The 18,526-nt window shown below is 42.6% G+C and overlaps 1 protein-coding gene across 2 annotated transcripts in view; it reads left to right on the forward strand.

Annotated features, from left to right (window-relative positions):
• dennd4c (DENN/MADD domain containing 4C) overlaps positions 1–18,526 on the forward strand; it is a 108,977-nt gene that overhangs the window by 12,584 nt on the left and 77,867 nt on the right. Inside the window, exon 1 of one of the 2 annotated variants that reach the window (XM_060934939.1) lies at positions 17,682–18,142. The exons of the other annotated variant lie outside the window; for it this stretch is intronic. The gene's annotated coding sequence lies outside the window, so the exon portion shown is untranslated. Of the gene's footprint in view, positions 1–17,681; positions 18,143–18,526 lie in introns of those variants that run through there. 2 annotated transcript variants of the gene reach the window in all.

The following is an 18,526-nucleotide window of genomic DNA, read 5'->3' on the forward strand; positions in this document are numbered from 1 at the left end:
TACCCTCATAGTGGTAAAAGGTGTCCCAGGTTCGGCTGTTAAATTAATATCTTCTAGGGCTGCTCGATATTGGAAAAAATCAATATCACGATTTTTTTCAGTAAATATCGATATCGCGATTTTTAAAACGATATTTATACACCTTTTTTTAAAGCCCTGATCATCAACACCCGAGGCACCGGGCCACATTTTTATAGTACAGGCCTCATAGGCTACCTGTCAACCCTTCCCGTTGTACCCTGAAACGCCTTTTACTTAAACTATTTACTGTGCAAGCGCGTACTTTGCATAGGTCCTATAGCCTGCACAAGGCTCACGTTCTCCTCACTCAACATTTCCGATCACAGAGGATGGAGCCAGCGCTGGTATTACCAGTGATTACTGCGTAACGTCCACACTGGCTCGTAGCCAGCCAAGGATAAAATCTCTCTCTCACACACACACACTACAACGTAAGCTTGTGTGTTGTTAAGACACCAACATTAAACACGCACACACACGGACTGGCCATCGGGAGTAGCGGGAGTTTTCCCGGTGGTTCAGCGCGGGCCGGCAGAGAAAAAAAACAAAACAAAACAGTTGCGCGCTGGCCTTTAATATGATAAGCAATGTTAACAGTTTCTTTAAGAAACTGTTAACATTGCTTATCATATTAAAGGCCAGCGCGCAACTGTTTTGTTTTTTTTCTCCGCCGGCCCGCGCTGAACCACCGGGAAAACTCCCGCTACTCCCGATGGCCAGTCCGTGTGTGAACACGCACAATATAGAGACAAGTCCTTAAGAATTAACATACATGAAAATAGCTCAGCGGCATGTAAACATTCCCTGAAAGTGTAGGTGGCACTGCGGCTAGATGCTACGTGAAATGGCACAAGGCAAACACCATGCTTCGCTCAGTCAACAGACAAAATCCACGAACCCAGTAGTCCTCCTACTACTGTGGGTTAGTGTTCTGTGGCCAAAAACACCCTATGCACAGTCATTCCAAAACATCCCCACTAGTTGCAGGTTATGTCTCAAATACAGATATGCGTTGTGGATTAAGCGATCTATTTTCAAGCATCAGGCTTCTCTTCCTTCATCTTCCAAATGTGGACTCCGCTATCTTTTTGGCATGTCAGCATTGAAATACCATTTGCAGAGATATTTCACTCGCCATTAGGAAAAGTAAAAGCAACACATGATTAGGGCTACATGATTAGCAGGGGGACACCGTTTTAAGCGCACGGAATTTTAAAAACAATGTAATTACATCTGAGTCCGTCTACATCGCGCAATAAACCCGTCCTTAGCAGAACCTACTTCAAAGCATGATGCGAGCTGCAGATGCACAAGTCAAAATCAAATGAACCCAAGTAAACATGTCGCGGCGGGCAACGTTAATAACCAAATTGCCTTACCTTAAAACGCTGCCTTGACCACAGGACGACTCGCAATTATTCCACTTAAATCCACACGGTTTAACACATCTAACACAGCTAGCAAGCTGGATATGTGCTAATATTGTTGTGCTTGTTTTCTTCCGTAGATGCCATTTTTACATTACCCAGTCCCACATCCAAAAATATGACGTAAATATATGTTAATTGTATTATTATAACTATTAGCAAGCAAATCAAACAACATATTAACAAATCAATATATCAAATCACCCAACACGTATGAAAACAGAAGAACTGATTTTTTACTGTTGCGGAGATATCGCGGGAGTAGAATGGATGACGTATACAAGGCTACGGTGTGCCTTAGGGGACAGAAGGGTTGTTTTACCTTACAAATGACAAAAAATCGTTTCATATCGATATTATGAATTTTGATATCGTTTGACACCAATATCGATATCGTGATAAAAATACGATATATTGCACAGCTCTAATATCTTCCCATGTTATCTTGTAGTATGGAGTGTGTAAAATCCAGTTATAACCTCTTCAAACCACTCGCAGTTCAGTCACAGCAGGATTGTAAATATTTATGACTCGTCATCCTGTCGTGTAGGGGAATGCAGACTGCCTTTTGTGCAAATGCGCTCTGGACATCACGAATGAAAGAACGATATCCAGTCGCAGTCAAGCTGAACTGGGAATTCATGTTTGTTCATGGAAAGTTTTGCGGTCTCTGATTTGAGTTTAATCTGAAAACATGGTGTTTTTATACCTTCTTGATGACCAGGATAATGTAGCAAAAAAAAAAAATCTCGTATAAATCATAGTGTGTAACACTTGTATTGTTGGATCATCTACATCCTATATTATTCTATCCACATGCACTGGATATGAGCAATCGTGCGCTCTGATTGGCTACTCTACTACTAGGCTATCAGCTAATATACCGTGAGTAGAGAAGAACAAAATGGCGGCACATGTTTGTTGCTGAACCAACCGAGGGCGAAATAAAAACTCAGCTTGAAAACCCTAAAAAGTACCAAAAAAAGCAACAAAATGTGGAATGAAAGTATTTGTTGGTAAGAACGTCTTTTTTTTTTTTTTTTTTTTCAAGAATCGTTATCACATTTTTCGGGAGTCATTTGTGATAGGAAAGTCCCAGCAAAAGTGAATGGTAAGATATATAAGACAGTAGTGAGAGCAGCTGTGATGTATGAATTGGAGACCGGACCCTTAACGAAGAGACAGGAGGCAAAGTTGGAGGTGGCGGAGTTGAGGATGTTAAGGTTTGCGATGGGAAGTTGGACAGGATAAGGAACGAGCAGATCAGAGGGGCAGCACATGTGGAGAGCTTGGGAATGAAGCTAAGAGAGATGAGACTGAGATGGTACGGGCACATCCTGAGAAGAGATGCAGAGCATGTGGGAAGGAGAATGTTGAGGATGGAGCTGCCAGGCACACGAAAACGAGGAAGGCCAAAGAGGAGATGCGTGAAAGTGGTAGAGAAGGATGCGGAAGACGGAGCAATGGAGACGAAAGATCCGCTGTGGTGACCGCTAATCGGGAGCAGCCAGAAGATGATGATTATCACATTTTTCACAAATTGCTACGGTCATTTCACCAGTTTGTTTACATTCTAAGCGGAAATGATTTTGTCGGACGTTTTGTGTAAAGTTTTTATTTATCGAATTTGCTAAAAATAAAAATGCTCAGTTTCTTAAAATCCAGTGGATGTGGACAGAATAAAACAGTTATTCCACTCGTTCATCGTACATGGCTTATAGCCGACTCTGCGCTACGCACCTCAACGGCTCATGTACGACTCGATTTCGTGGAATAATTGCTAAATAGCCTAACTGGTGTTCCTCTTTTAGTTGAGGATGCATCCTAATGGCAGTAAATGTGAAAGTAGAGCCATTCAAGCCACAGAGTGTATCACATGTTAATCATGATCTCAGTTCTGGCCTTACTGCTATGAGACAGAGCTACAAGTGAACCCTCCAACAAGCCCTTTCAGCATTATTATTGTGTGCTTTGAGCTTGAGTCTGAGATGTTTCACATGAGCGTTTTCGTGGGCGGTTGTTTTTTTTTTTAGTTTTTTTTTTTAAATGAATCACCGCACTCATGATCAGCAGCCATAAATCATTTTGGTCAGAGCAGAGCAGGTCAATGATAAACTATGCCACTGGCTTCACTGTCGTGTATGATGCAAAACTCACTAACAGTATAAGCAGTGTGTAGTGTTTTGTCCATATGTGTATCTTGCAGCCTCATGTGGGTAGGTACAGATGTTTGTTGCTGCAGTAGTATCATCTTTCAGTGTGCTTTTTTTATTATTATTATTATTATTATTATTATTTATTATCTCATCTCATTATCTCTAGCTGCTTTATCCTGTTCTACAGGGTCGCAGGCAAGCTGGAGCCTATCCCAGCTGACTACGGGCGAAAGGCGGGGTACACCCTGGACAAGTCGCCAGGTCATCACGGGGCTGACACATAGACACAGACAACCATTCACACTCACATTCACACCTACGGTCAATTTAGAGTCACCAGTTAACCTAACCTGCATGTCTTTGGACTGTGGGGGAAACCGGAGCACCCGGAGGAAACCCACGCGGACACGGGGAGAACATGCAAACTCCGCACAGAAAGGCCCTCGCCGGCCCCGGGGCTCGAACCCGGACCTTCTTGCTGTGAGGCGACAGCGCTAACCACTACACCACCGTGCTGCCCTATTATTATTATTATTATTATTATTATTATTATTAATTAATTATTTATTTTTTTGCATGAGTTTTTGCATTTTATTAGGTAAAGTGGTGTAACGGTGTTCTTAGCAGTTCTCCAGCCTCACAGAACTGGAGTTTCAGACATTGACGCTGACCCAGTTCCTCAACTGTAAGTTTTCCATCAGCTGGAACAGAAATGTCACTTCTCCCTCCTAAATCCTAGAGTCAGCTTCAAAGCTACATATTAGTATTCAGGGGGTGGTTTTCAGAAGTGCTTGCATATGACTGTCTTTCTCCATCAGCAATCAGCAGACCAGTGTGTCCGTCTTCCCTGGAGTATTACAGACAGCAGCCACGCTCGTTTTTAGTTGATTTTGTGGGGCGATTACAAGAGCCGTACCTGCCAGTTTTGAGCTGGAAGTAAGACACACCTAAGCGTCTCCTGCAGAGTGTTTATTTATTTTCCTTGACTCTGAATTCAGACTTTAATGGCAAACATGGGTGGTAAATTTCTTGATGTCACTTTTCTATTTCCTTTAGCCTCCTAAGGCCCAAGCTGTCTTTTTACATGCATTTTTTTATTTCTCTTTGCTATTTGGGCTTATTAGAACCTGATTAGAATAAAAACTAAGCATCATCTTTTGATAAGATGTACTTTTAGAGAAAAAGTATGTCCACATATGTGGATTCTTGTTCCGAATTTCTAAAAAGTGCTGTCCACGCATCTGACCGCTAAGCCCTAGGAGGTTAGCATAGTTAAGTAGTAGACGTGTTGTGATGGCCACCAGTCCCATATCAGGCCTAGAAATTCATGTTTTTTTTTCACCAGCCAGCCGGACTAGTTCCCTTCCAAAGTAACTCGCCAAACAGAAAATCAACTCGCCAAAATTTGTTCATGTATGAATTTTACTTCTGTCAAAAATAACGCAAAAGAGAGTAGTTACCATTGTTCATGACTAATGTGCATTTATTTCAAGACCCGAGTATTTTGATACTGTTGTTAAATACATAAATGAGAACAACACAGAGCACCATAATATAATATCTGCAAATAATAATATATTGGAAAACTTGGCAACTTGGTGTATGAGTATTGAAAACAAATATACTTACTGTCATGACTATAGCACCCAAAATATGTCCAACATGCTTTCTGTATTTAACCATTTATGAGAGAGAAAGCATTAGGAGCTCATATTGACTAGGAATCAACTTGAAAAAAATTGATTATTCCATAAAAATCGTATCGCAGCCAAGGCCTACCCTGCTCCCACGTTTGCTTAGAAGTCCTTTGTCGTTTCTCCTTCTCGTACGCTTTATCGGCGGCCTTTTTCTCCTCTTCAGACCGAGGTCGCTTTGTCCCCGTCTCTGGCGGTTTCTGTACACCTTTCAGAAAATTCCACATCGCAGTGTAGCTTTGGCAGATGTAGATGTAAACAACAACAAAAACACGTGTTTAAATGGGCGATAATGTCGCCACATCTATTGAATTTGATAACGTGATTACCACGATATTCAACGAGATGCGTTATATGCATGTGCAGTAGTGAAAAAACCGACAGCCTGACTCGTACACGATATGATTCGGAATTCTTCGGTGTTTTCCGTCCTGGTGATAAACACATCGATTAACACAGACACGGCACACGCTTAATATGTGGCGGCTTTAGTTGACGGTGTGTCTGAATCTTTGCGCTATATATATGAGTGATTCGACGCTTATGGGTACTGAAATGGGGACATGAACTTATTTTTAAAAATTCACCTAAAACCATTTCTTTTTTTTACCATCAGGTCACAAAACATGTAATCTTTAATGAATGATATGTTAAAAGATAACTTTAATTTTCTGAGATGTAATAAAAACACATTTATATGCCAAAGTCAGAACGTAACAGAAGTGTTGTGGACATATATATTCTCAATTTTAACAATGTAGAATTACTTTTTGAAACATAGGAAGGTGATGTTTTAGCAAATATAATTAATAAACATGTGTAGTAGAATAAACATACACATTCTTTCAATAAGATTAACATGGTATATAGCTAGATTGTAATTAATTTGGAACAGACGCGAGATGGACAATCGTAACAGAAGTAATGGAACAGACCTCATTTTGGAACTCATAGGCTTGACTTTGGCATATAAATATGTTTTTATTCCATCTCAGAAAATTAAAGTTATCTTTTAACATATCATTCATTAAAGATTACATGTTTTGTGACCTGATGGTAAAAAAAGAAATGGTTTTAGGTGAATTTTTTAAAAAGAAGTTCATGTCCCCATTTCAATACCCATAAGCGTGGAATCACTTTTTTATTTTTATAAAAAAATATAATTTATTTTCAACTAGCCAGCCAGGCTGGCTAGTGACAGGAATTACCCACCAAATGACAAATTAAGTCGCCTCGGGCGACTGGACCACCGCGAATTTCGAGCCGTGCATATCTTTCGATTTTTCTGGAGTTTAATGGGTGGCTTGGAAGAAAAATAAATATATATCATGTACTTGTACTGTAAGCTTTCAGTGGCTGTTTTTGATTTGTACAACACAGTTCTAGAAATCTCAGCTTTTCCTCTGAGTGAGATGAGTGTTTGTTTTATAGCCCAGGAGTGTTGATGTTCAAAAGTAATGAATTGGGGGACTTTTTCTGTAGCGCTTGCTTTAGACCCACACCACCTTTTTAAAGCCTCTGTATCTTAGAAACTAACGCAGATACAAACCTGAAGTTCTGCACACTACCGGTATATTTTATTTCCATAAAGTATGACGTAAATCTGATCTGGTCAGTCTGGAGGTCTCCAGCGATTTCACATGGATTGACCTGTTGGTGGTGCGAGCTCTGCTTCATGCCAAACCACATCACGACGTCCCCAGCATTGATGATTTTTCCTGTAACAACATGCCTCGTTATGTTCTCTTCCTTGCATAACTCATTTTTCCTGCCTGAGCAAGATTGTGTTGGTCGGCTCCTTGTTCCTGTTACCGTTTCCTCAGACTGTAATTAAATACTTGCGAAAGCAAACTTGGCTGCAATCTTAGATAAGCTACAGATGAGATCCTGTCTGATTTACTATGAAGAAAGTGGAGCCCTAAACTGTTTTCTAATCACTTGTTGGGTGGCATGAAGCTTGTTGATTCTTCCATTGAAGGCTTGATATTTTTGTGTCGCTTCTTTAATTCAGTACGTTACTCGTTTTGAGTGAACTGTTGGATTGAAGGCGTGTCCAAAAATAAAAAGGAAATCTGTCTTTCTTGCCAGTTTGATTAGTAGCACTTGGGATTTATCGCCTGATCCCTTTTTACCTTGATTCATTTTCCTGTGTAGGTTTTCAGCCGAGTGTAGCTTAGCGAGTGGCTTTACACCTCCTTTCCCACTATCTTCTTTGCCAGCGCCACGTTGTGAAGACAGGTGGCTCAGGCATGTGCTGCATGTCCAATGGTGGCTGCTGCTGCTAGTGTCTTAAGTGTCACACGGAGTGGACTGTGTTCTTACATGGGTAAATGACCACTCAACACCTGAGAGATCACTTCAGCATACAGCCAAGCTCAAACGGACTAGATAAGCAGTAAGCCACTGGGTTGAGCCTTTTTTTTTTTTTTTTATTATAAATGGGGGTTTCATTTGGGGGTAGGCAGGCAGACTTTTAAGGCAAGTGCTGAAAATTTTGTTTGAATCATACATTTTTAAGCTTAAAGGCCAATTTATGCTGACAACCCAGTCCTCGCAGATAGCGTCGCAGACAGTGTCTGCGTAGCCCCCCCACCTTCGCAGACGCTCTGCGCGCACCTCCCAAAAATTGTGACCACCGCAGAAGCCTCGCAGACAGCGCCGCAGACAAGAGCGCTCCGATTGGTCCACTCTACATCCGCTGTACATGCACTTCCTACTTTCCCGGTTTGTTTTGTTTTCACGACCGGCATTTTTAAAAACACGAGCGAAGATGGAGCAGCACGAAGAGCGGTTGATTGAGGAAGTACGTACATCTATATGACTCCAGTTCTAGTCATTATAAAAAAAAAAAGCTCTAGTCATTATAAGTAACCGGAGGATAAACACTCCACTAACCACACCCACCAACTACTCCTAGCGACTTCGCGCCCCCTTGCGTTGTGCCGGTGAATGACATCGCGCACGCCTATTATCCCCGCTCAACAATAAATTACAACTGTCTGCGAAAAGCTATCTGCGAAAGCCTTGTCGCAAGAGCATGCAGAGGCCTTAACTCCTGCCGATAAACACATCGATTAACGCAGACACGGCACACACTTAATATGTGGCGGCTTTAGTTGACGGTGTGTCTGAATCTTCGCTTCATATATGTTTTTTATTTTCAACTAGCCAGCCGGGCTGGCTAGTGACAGGAATTATCCGCCAAATGACAAATTAAGTCGCCTCAGGCGACCAGACCACCATGAATTTCGAGCTGTGTACATTTTAGATAAGCTACAGCTGAGCTGTACCGCAAGTTGGCCTAGTGGTTAGCGTGTCCGCCTCTCGACTGGGAGATCGTGAGTTCTACTCGTGGTTGGGTCCTACCAAAGACCATCATAAAAATGGTACCTGCTGCAACACAGATGCAAGTGGGGAAGTCAAACTCTAGCGGTTACCAGAGGACCAGCCCCCTACTGTAACTCTAGCTGTATAGGCAAGAGGTCAAAGGCCGTGGAAACCGAGATCTGCGCCACACCCATGCGTCTCAAAGAGCTGGTTAGTACTGGGACAGGAGACTTCCTGGGAAGGCCAGATCCCTGCACTGCCTATTGCTAAGCAGCAACCTTGGTGTTACCAGATCAGATGGACTTCCTCCTGATTGGCCCGTTTTAAATTCTCAGCATCATACGGTCCTCCTTTGTGCCATGGAGTGTTTGAAATCTTTTTCCACTTTTCTGGCCATTAGCTTCAGAATCTTGGTTGAAACCAGTGTACATGCCTTTCTGTGCAGTGGGAAATCAAACTGAACACCATGTTGGGTTCATCAACACGATATACAAGATGTAGTCATTGGACTGAAACGCAGAATCCTGCTTTTTAAAAGTTTAGTTTGAAGCCGTCGTGAGTGAAGGAGAATCTCGCATGCTTGCTGGTGAGAAAGTCCTGGAGTTGGTCATCTGCTATGTCCATCAAATTGGTTCCATCTCTGAAAGAGCAGTATTGCACCCCACTGCATGAATTTACACTAGTGTTATGTGAAAGTGTGTGCGTGTATGAGAGACGGAGAAAGAAAGAGAGTCAGACATTGCCATTCCCCTCAGGCAACGTGATACTGAATGTGGCTGTATCATGAGGCCTCACCGAGGCTGGGCAGAGAGAATTGAGACAAGCGGTGTAGGGCACAGGGCTACCAGCCGTTTCTCCACCCCTCCCCCTGCCTCGACATAGTAGAGCGTCTGTCCGATACAAAGCTTTCGGCCCTTTGTGCTGCATACGAGATCAGTTACGACGGACGAGACTGTGGGGAGAATTATCAGGTTGATGGCTGTTCGACTGTTGTTGCATCACTTTGCTTAAGAAGTGAAATACTTTGCACAAAGATTCAGTGTTTTTTCTAGTAACCGAGCCTTGGTTAGTATGGCAAATCTAGAGTTTGACAAGCTTAAGATGGGAGGAAGATCAGGCCCTGGGGCTCTTACTGCAATTCTCTTTCAAACTGAGGCTAGTTTTATTGCCAAGAAATGTGACCTCAGCTTTCCAGAGACAAAAGAGCTTGGCAGTCTGCTTGTACGCTTGTGTGAGAAAGGAAGGCCGGGGGGGGGCATAGAGAATGGAAGAACAAGAGCGACTTAAACCTTGAATTACCCACCTGCCCTCAGCAAGTTGAAAGCATAAGATGACTAAGTGGAACTGGTGACTGCAGCTTTTTTTTTTTTTTAAATGTTCTATAAGGAGGCGGCACGGTGGTGTAGTGGTTAGCGCTGTCGCCTCACAGCAAGAAGGTTCTGGGTTCGAGCCCCGTGGCCGACAAGGGCCTTTCTGTGCGGAGTTTGCATGTTCTCCCCGTGTCCGCGTGGGTTTCCTCCGGGTGCTCCGGTTTCCCCCACAGTCCAAAGACATGCAGGTTAGGTTAACTGGTGACTCTAAATTGAGCGTAGGTGTGAATGGTTGTCTGTGTCTATGTGTCAGCCCTGTGATGACCTGGCGACTTGTCCAGGGTGTACCCCGCCTTTCACCCGTAGTCAGCTGGGATAGGCTCCAGCTTGCCTGTGATCCTGTAGAACAGGATAAAGCGGCTACAGATAATGAGATGAGATGTTCTATAAGGGTTGTTTTACAATCAGGGTACGCAAGCTAAAAATCACATTTAACACTTATTATCTTCAATATCAAAAGGCTTGACTAAATAAACTTGGTTGTTTATTGTAGCCCTGTGATAGCAAAAAAAATTGGTGATAACGTTATTTTTGGTGAATGTATGGCAATATATGTCATATTTAGCAAAATTACTCGTGTCATTTAGAAAAAGTGCTTTTGACCACAGGTAGCTCCAAAAGGTCATCCAAAAGGTCATCACTTAAATCATTCTTTATACCATAAAACACACATCTGGTTCCATATCATTGGAAACATAGTTAAGTTTTAATGTTGAATGCCAGGAAGTTTTCAGACTATTTTGATCAAATAGTATGTAATTGTGTCAAAGTCAGCTAATTTTTCAATATAAAATAACATATCTAAAATGATTTTCATCCTAAAATGTGGTCAAGATATTGGGACATAAATATTAGAGACAACTAACACAAAGCTTACAGCCTTATATTTAAAAGCACTATGGAAGTCGTGGATTCTGAATTGTCCAAAAAAAAAAAAGTCCTCTCCGAGAATCACTTCATTTGTTTCTCCCATCTTATAGCAGGTTACACAAAACTACCATACACACGTCAAAAGATTACCTGAAATCTGTTCTTTAACTCGTCCTTCACTTATAAACTGGTACAAGAACCAGTTTGAATCAAATTGAATTTTGGACCCCTGTGACATAAACTTTGTACCCCGATTGTAAAACAGCCCATAAGGATTTTGACACAGAAATTGAATTGTTCAAGTTCTTTCGTGTAGCCAAGTATTTGTTTAAACTTTGGACCACATCTTTTTTTTTTTGGACATATTTTTATTTACAGACGTGCTCGTGGAACCTGTTTTGATGGTGTACTATTGACCCTAAGCACATTTGTGAAAGTACTTGCCCCTCTGTTATTAATTTGATACAGTCTAGGTTGAATTCAGGACATTTCTCTACATCTCGTTTTGTGTGCATTGAGTTTTTCATTCTGAGGTTTGGCAGTATACTTAATTTCTAACTATAGATACGTGTATGCTAGGCAAGCCGCATTTATCACGTGCTCACTCATATACCTTTTTTGCATCTGGACAAACGATGCATCTTCAAGAGCAAGTCAGAGACAAAACATTTCTGGTTGACAGGTTCCCACGCTGACTTGCAAAATATTAGTGGTTTCATACGTGTGCTTTTGCCTTCACGCTGCGTAAATGATTACAGGATAGCCGTCTTGCACACGCAGTTAAAATTGAGTACGACCCCGTCTTTAAAACTTAATGCTTTAAAATGTATGCGCGATTCTGTTCTATGGAGCACTTGCATGTGACGTCACAGCCGATCCAGATTGTGACAGACGCCATCTTGTCGGTCAAACGCCATATTTCCGCCTTCTACTTCATTCTGGTTCTACTTCTGCTTCTACCTTTTCTTCTGGAAAACCCTACTATATACAATTCTACTACAACGGCTGCGGCTACAAGCTCTCCCTACCTGTGCACCTTTTTTATGTTTTTTGTGTGTATTTTTTGCGTGTTGTTCGTCTGTACCGGACTTCAATATCCACTACAACCGTATGGACTTACTGGACATTGGTTTCCAGCAGAAAATGACGGTTTGTAGCGATTTCCATCGCATGCACAACATTCCGGACGAGATAGCGAGACCAGCGGGGTCTCCGTGGATTGTTATCGGAAGCAAAGCGAAGGAGGCGGCGTCGGGAGCGGAAGCAAAAGCGAGGCTGCAGAGCTGGCCTGTTGACTAAGCTCAGAAAACAGCCACTCAAACCTCCACTGCTAAGCCTCTATCTCTCCAATGCCAGATCCATGGTAAACAAGACGGACGATTTGGAATTACAGCTGGAATTACCTTATTCTATTCTATAATCGGCTGGTCAGTGCTATACTCGATACTTAAGTGACTTACCCGTCCAATGAGGATTATTTTCTTGTTTGCAAGATGCCACATCTGAGTCGCTGACAAATCCTGAATTTCTGTAAAGATAACTGTCCGGAGATTTATAAGCACGCAGTGCTTCACCACTGAACAGCGAGGGAAAGTTAATGAGGTAATTATACACGTCTGGGTATTCCACCTCTGGCAGTTCAATATCCACTGACACGGTCGTGAAAACTCCGTCCGGTAAGCCATAAGGGTCACTAATCTGTAGATCGTTTATTTTAGACATGTATCTAGTTATCTGTTCATTAGAAAAATGAGCCGTGTAGTCCGTCGGTTGAAATTGATCCATTCTGTACATTCTGTATTCAGCTGTGTTTTTTACCGACAAGATGGCGGCTGTGTACTTTCCAGTCACGTGACTGCAAGATCTCTATTGTCTTGTGTGGATAAAGAAAAGCTATACAGCAGCATGCAGGTGCTCTTGAACAGACCTTCTGCTCTTTGGTGCACCGCTGAACAAGGCATATTGTGTTACCTGATCTGCTGCTACTACCTGCGAACCTGAGCAAAACCAGTTCTCAAATGAGGAAGGCCTGTTTCCCAAGAACATCACGTGGCATTGAATTACACAGTTGTTTGTTGATGGGGTAAAAGTACATGTCTACCTGGCGTAATTAGTAAGGGTTGTACGATATTCGTGTATGTTTCTTTAACGAGCATTTCAGTGAGTGCATTAACGTTTTTACGTCCAGTAACAAACGCAGTGGTTCAAAATGTCACTCGTGTTGTCTTGCATCAAAATGGGTCGTGTTTAATGGGCCAAACGGGGCGATTGCTCGCCGCACTCAGCTCTCTGACTCGGCACTTTGACCACAGCTGCTTTCACATACCTCAAACCTGGCTTTTGAGATGCCTGTGCATTATGTGCTTTCAAAGTGACCGTATATTATTTTGTTTGCTTTTTAATTTATTTAAAAAGAGAACTACATTTGTTTGGGCCTCTATAACTGCTCTACTTGGTTTAATCTATTTCTGGTAAACCTGCCTGTATCACTTCTCCTGGATGCTCAGGCTTGCAGAGATACCGTGTGTGTGTGTGTGTGTGTGTGTGTGTGTGAGAGATTTGGCGCCAGTTGCTATGACAGCAGCAATGTTTACCTGTGTACGTGTTTTGACAGGACTTTGCCTCCTATTGCACTTTCAGTGCAATTCAAACATTTGCACATGGACACGTGAATGTGCTGCTGAGAATGTTGTTGAATCTGACTTATGTCCTGGTATTACTAGGGTTTATAAATCAAGTGGCTGCTTAGCTTTAGTTCTTGAAGGGTTCCAAAGTAATCCCGATCCCACACGATCCCGCTTCCGTTCCCCTGAATATTTTTGGTGAGTTGCCTTTTCCAAAAATAAACCAACCCTGACCATGATGCAGCATTTACAGAGGATGAATTTATGAAATCATAAATGTGTCCCGGGCGGCACGGTGGTGTAGTGGTTAGCGCTGTCGCCTCACAGCAAGAAGGTCCTGGGTTCGAGCCCCGGGGCCGGCGAGGGCCTTTCTGTGCGGAGTTTGCATGTTCTCCCCGTGTCCGCGTGGGTTTCCTCCGGGTGCTCCGGTTTCCCCCACAGTCCAAAGACATGCAGGTTAGGTTAACTGGTGACTCTAAAATTGACCGTAGGTGTGAATGTGAGTGTGAATGGTTGTCTGTGTCTATGTGTCAGCCCTGTGATGACCTGGCGACTTGTCCAGGGTGTACCCCGCCTTTCGCCCGTAGTCAGCTGGGATAGGCTCCAGCTTGCCTGCGACCCTGTAGAACAGGATAAAGCGGCTAGAGATAATGAGATGAAATGTGTCCCGCAGCAGTGTAACCGATATGGAAAATGGGAATATTGTTTCCAAAACCACTTTTATAATACCTTTTTGAAGAGTGCTTATCTCGACAAAATGAGTGTATAATTGATGGGTCATTAACTTATTGGGTTACCGAGGTATCAAAATACACTGAAGTATCAAGGAACCTGCTGTTCCATCTATCATTTATGCAAAAAGCATGCCAGAGGCAAGTTCCTATCCTGCTCAGGAAAACAGAACTTAACAACGTTAGCCACTGGCATGTAACACCTTCATAATTTATTTAAATATACCTGTGACTCGTTTTAAACCTGGACACAACTCCGGGTGTGTTGCTCATATCAGTTTAATATGGGAAGACGTGCTTATTATTATTATTATGCAAATTCCACAAATGGACACCACGGGACCTTTTTGCGGTTACTCAAAATGTACTTCCGTATTCATAAAGGTCACAAGGTGTGGCCTTTTCCAGTGTATTTAAACATGGAAATCTTGCTTTAGAGGCTGCTGAGGTACTGCTGTAGGAGGTGATGAGGTATGTTTACATTTTTGCAGAAGAACTCATCAGATGCAGATCTTTTTATAGTGAGGTTTTACAGTTGGATGCTTTTTTCTTCTTCCAAATGACTGTTTTGTTCAGTATAGTTATCCTACTACGTAATGCTGGGCATACATACACTGTGCGATTTTTGGCCCGATTTTGACACGATTTTCACTCGTGCGACTATTTTGGAGATCGGGCCGAGTTTTGGCTCAATCGTGCGTCTCGGATCGTGTAGTATACATGGGGTGACGACAAGCGATTAACACCTCACGACCTCCTCCCGATCGATCGGATGAAAATCAAACCTGTTTGAAATCCTGAGCATCGCATCCGAGCATCGGATCGTATAGTGTGAGAACAGGAATCGTAAGCTGCGTGCTGTTTACCCCTGCGATTCACTCGTACAGTGTGAGCAGCAGCTGAATACCGTGATTGAAAAAATCGCACAGTGTATGCCCAGCTTAAGAGTGAATTCTACATCCCAAAGGACTCCTATGGAGCACTTGCATGTGACATCACAGCCGATCCAGATTGTGACAGACGCCATCTTGTCGGTCAAACACCATATTTCCGCCTTCTACTTCTGGTTCTACTTCTACCTTTTCTTCTGGAAAACCCTACTATATACAATTCTACTACAACGGCTGTGGCTACAAGCTCTCCCTACCTGTGCACGTTTTTTATGTTTTTTGTGTGTATTTTTGCATGTTGTTCGTCTGTACCGGACTTCAATATCCACTACAACCGTATGGACTTACTGGACATTGGTTTCCAGCAGAAAATGACGGTTTGTAGCGATTTCCATTGCATGCACAACATTCCGGACGAGATAGCGAGACCAGCGGGGTCTCCGTGGATTGTTATCAGAAGCAAAGTGAAGGAGGCGGTGCCGGGAGCGGAAGCAAAAGTGAGGCTGCGGAGCCGGCCTGTTGACTAAGCTCAGAAAACAACCACTCAAATCTCCACTACTAAGCCTTTACCTCTCCAACGCCAGATCCATGGTAAACAAGACGGACGATTTGGAATTACAGCTGGAATTACCTTATTCTATTCTATAATCGGCTGGTCAGTGCTATACTCAATACTTAAGTGACTTACCCGTCCAATGAGGATTGTTATTTTCTTGTTTACAAGATGCCGCATCTGAGTCGCTGACAAATCCTGAATTTCTGTAAAGATAACTGTCCAGAGATTTATAAGCACGCAGTGCTTCACCACTGAACAGCGAGGGAAAGTTAATGAGGTAATTATACACGTCCGGGTATTCCGCTGGCAGTTCAAAATCCACTGACACGGTCGTGAAAACTCCGTCCGGTAAGCCATAAGGGTCACTAATCTGTAGATCGTTTATTTTAGACCTATATCTAGTTATCTGTTCATTAGAAAAATGAGCCGTGTAGTCCGTCGGTTGAAATTGATCCATTCTGTACACGAGTGCAGCAGTATTCAGCTGTGTTTTTTACCGACAAGATGGCGGCTGTGTACTTTCCGGTCATGTGACTGCAAGATCTCTATAGTGTCTTGTGTACCACTTGTACATTACCCATTGCTGCAAGACCAAGGTTAACAAATGAAGCAAGATGTAAGTCAGTAAGGGTATTTGTTTTTCTCACCAATTCTCACCCACCTGCCAGCTCCTCCCATCATATAACAGCTTCCAACCAGGGAGGGTGAAGGTCAACACATGCTTCCTCTGAGACGCATGAAGCCAGCCAACTGTGTCTTTTCAAACTGCTACCACATACACAAGCTCACACATGCCAATGCAGCATCACTGTGACCAACTCTCAGTGGAGAGAGTGAGTGAGTGCCATCCCTTCCAACCAGAGAGCACGGCCAATTTTGGTCCGTTATTGGCTCACGGCTGTAGGATCATCATGATTCAAATTTGCAGTCTCCTGACAGACTCTGTTCTGTTGCACCACTTGGGATCCCATAAGTAAGATTAAGTTCTGGAGCTTGTTTGTCTGAATACATAAACACCAACGTAAAGATAAACGTGATCACTTTAGAAATTGTGCTCTCTCTTTCTTTTCTCCTCTGTTTCACTATTCCTCCCTTTCTCACCATTTGCGGAATGTGAACTGTGTCCACAGCCACTGAGACCTTAAATATGGTGAATCCGATCCCTGGCAGCCAACTCTCTCTCATATCATCATCTTGAGAGAAAGGACTCCACATGAGTTATTATTACTGGACCTGATTTCTTTATCTTCTTCCAAACACACTGTACTTTGCTCAGAACACCTTCAGCAGATTGAGCTTCGGGAACCCTTTCATGTCACGGCCTAGGTGAGCGATAAGTAATCTCTTCCACAGCCCTCCGCTGTGAGGTTGGAGCGTAGTTGCCAAGGGAACAGCCGGAGGATAAGCCACTATGGCAGCGTATGAGCAGTGAGCATAAAACTTCGACTTTAATTAACTGCACATTCATCTGTTTGGGATCAGCTTGGCGCTCTCTGGATTTACCCTGCAGATGTAGATCTTCTCTCAGTTAAAGCCTGGAGATTGATCAAGGAAGAGTATTGTACAGCTCTTCATTTGACCGGATTCTACCGAGTACTGACAAGTATCATTATGGAACCTGGCGTCCAAAATGAAGTCCACTGCCCTCCCAGTGGAGGTGAATTTGATTCGATGTGAATGTAGGTTGGTGTTTTTATTGCTGTTTGTTTGTTGTGCCTAAGCAGGAATGCACTGCTGCTTGGCAGGTGGTAGAACCCACTTTGCCAGGAATTGAACAGTCTAGTCCCATGATTCACTGTTTTCCTATGTCTCAGGATGTCTGGCTCGGAGCATCATAATCAGGAGAGTCACCCCTTGGAAGCGTTTGTAGATGAATTTGATGATCTTTACGCTATGACTCAGTAGTTTGTTGCTACGCGTGTGGGTTCTCATTCCACACGGAATCCTTGATTAATTGTATAATTTGGGGTATGAATATTTTTGCAATCTGTTTGCTAAAAATATTTGTTTGCATTTCTGTCCATCAGATAAGAAATGTGTAAGTGTTTTAAGCCTTTCTGTCATTGCATACTGGTCGTTCTCTCTCGCTGTCAGTCAGTGGATAACAGCGTTCGAAGGGTCAGAGAGAGAACGCACGATAAGTGAATGTCGTGCTGCTGTGACCCAGGAGCTCGGGTGAAATTTAAAGAAGGGGATTATATTGTTTTACATCACTATGCTATTGTGTTCTTGATTCTGATTAACCAACACCTGATAACCAATTTGCTTGAGTATTTAAAAAAAAAGTCATGATAGGAAATTGCGCACACTGATCGAGCGAGTCAGACTATTTCTCGATAATCATCTTGACGACTCGGCAAAATGACGGCTAACCGCTTTGTCACCATAAGTGAGGAAGAATTACAAGTTATGAAAGAAAATGCTGTTTGTCAACGCACTAAAGACGCTACCAAGTCTGGTCTAAAACTGCTCAAAGGTAAGGTGGAATTGTGATTTATTTTTATCCATTTCAAAAAGTATTTTATGTGACTCGGCGTAGATTAGGGCTGCACGATTATGGAAAAAATGATAATCACGATTATCTTGATCAAAATTGTAATCACGATTATTCTTGATGTTAGGGAAATCCACTTAAATTTTATTTCACTATATTCAAACAAACAATATGAACAGCTTTCAGTGCAGAATGAAATTTAAAAGAGAAATTCTGATTTCCAAATGACAAATAAATGAAGCTTATCCAAGAAATTACCAAAGGATGAAGGAACTGAAAACTCAGTTGCAACAATTACATAGCATTATACTGAGGCCTACAAGTTTTTAGCTAGAAAGAGCAGCCTATCAACATGCTCTGGCTTTA

Source organism: Neoarius graeffei, chromosome 1 (genome assembly GCF_027579695.1).
Source record: "Neoarius graeffei isolate fNeoGra1 chromosome 1, fNeoGra1.pri, whole genome shotgun sequence".
NCBI classification, from domain to species: domain Eukaryota; kingdom Metazoa; phylum Chordata; class Actinopteri; order Siluriformes; family Ariidae; genus Neoarius; species Neoarius graeffei.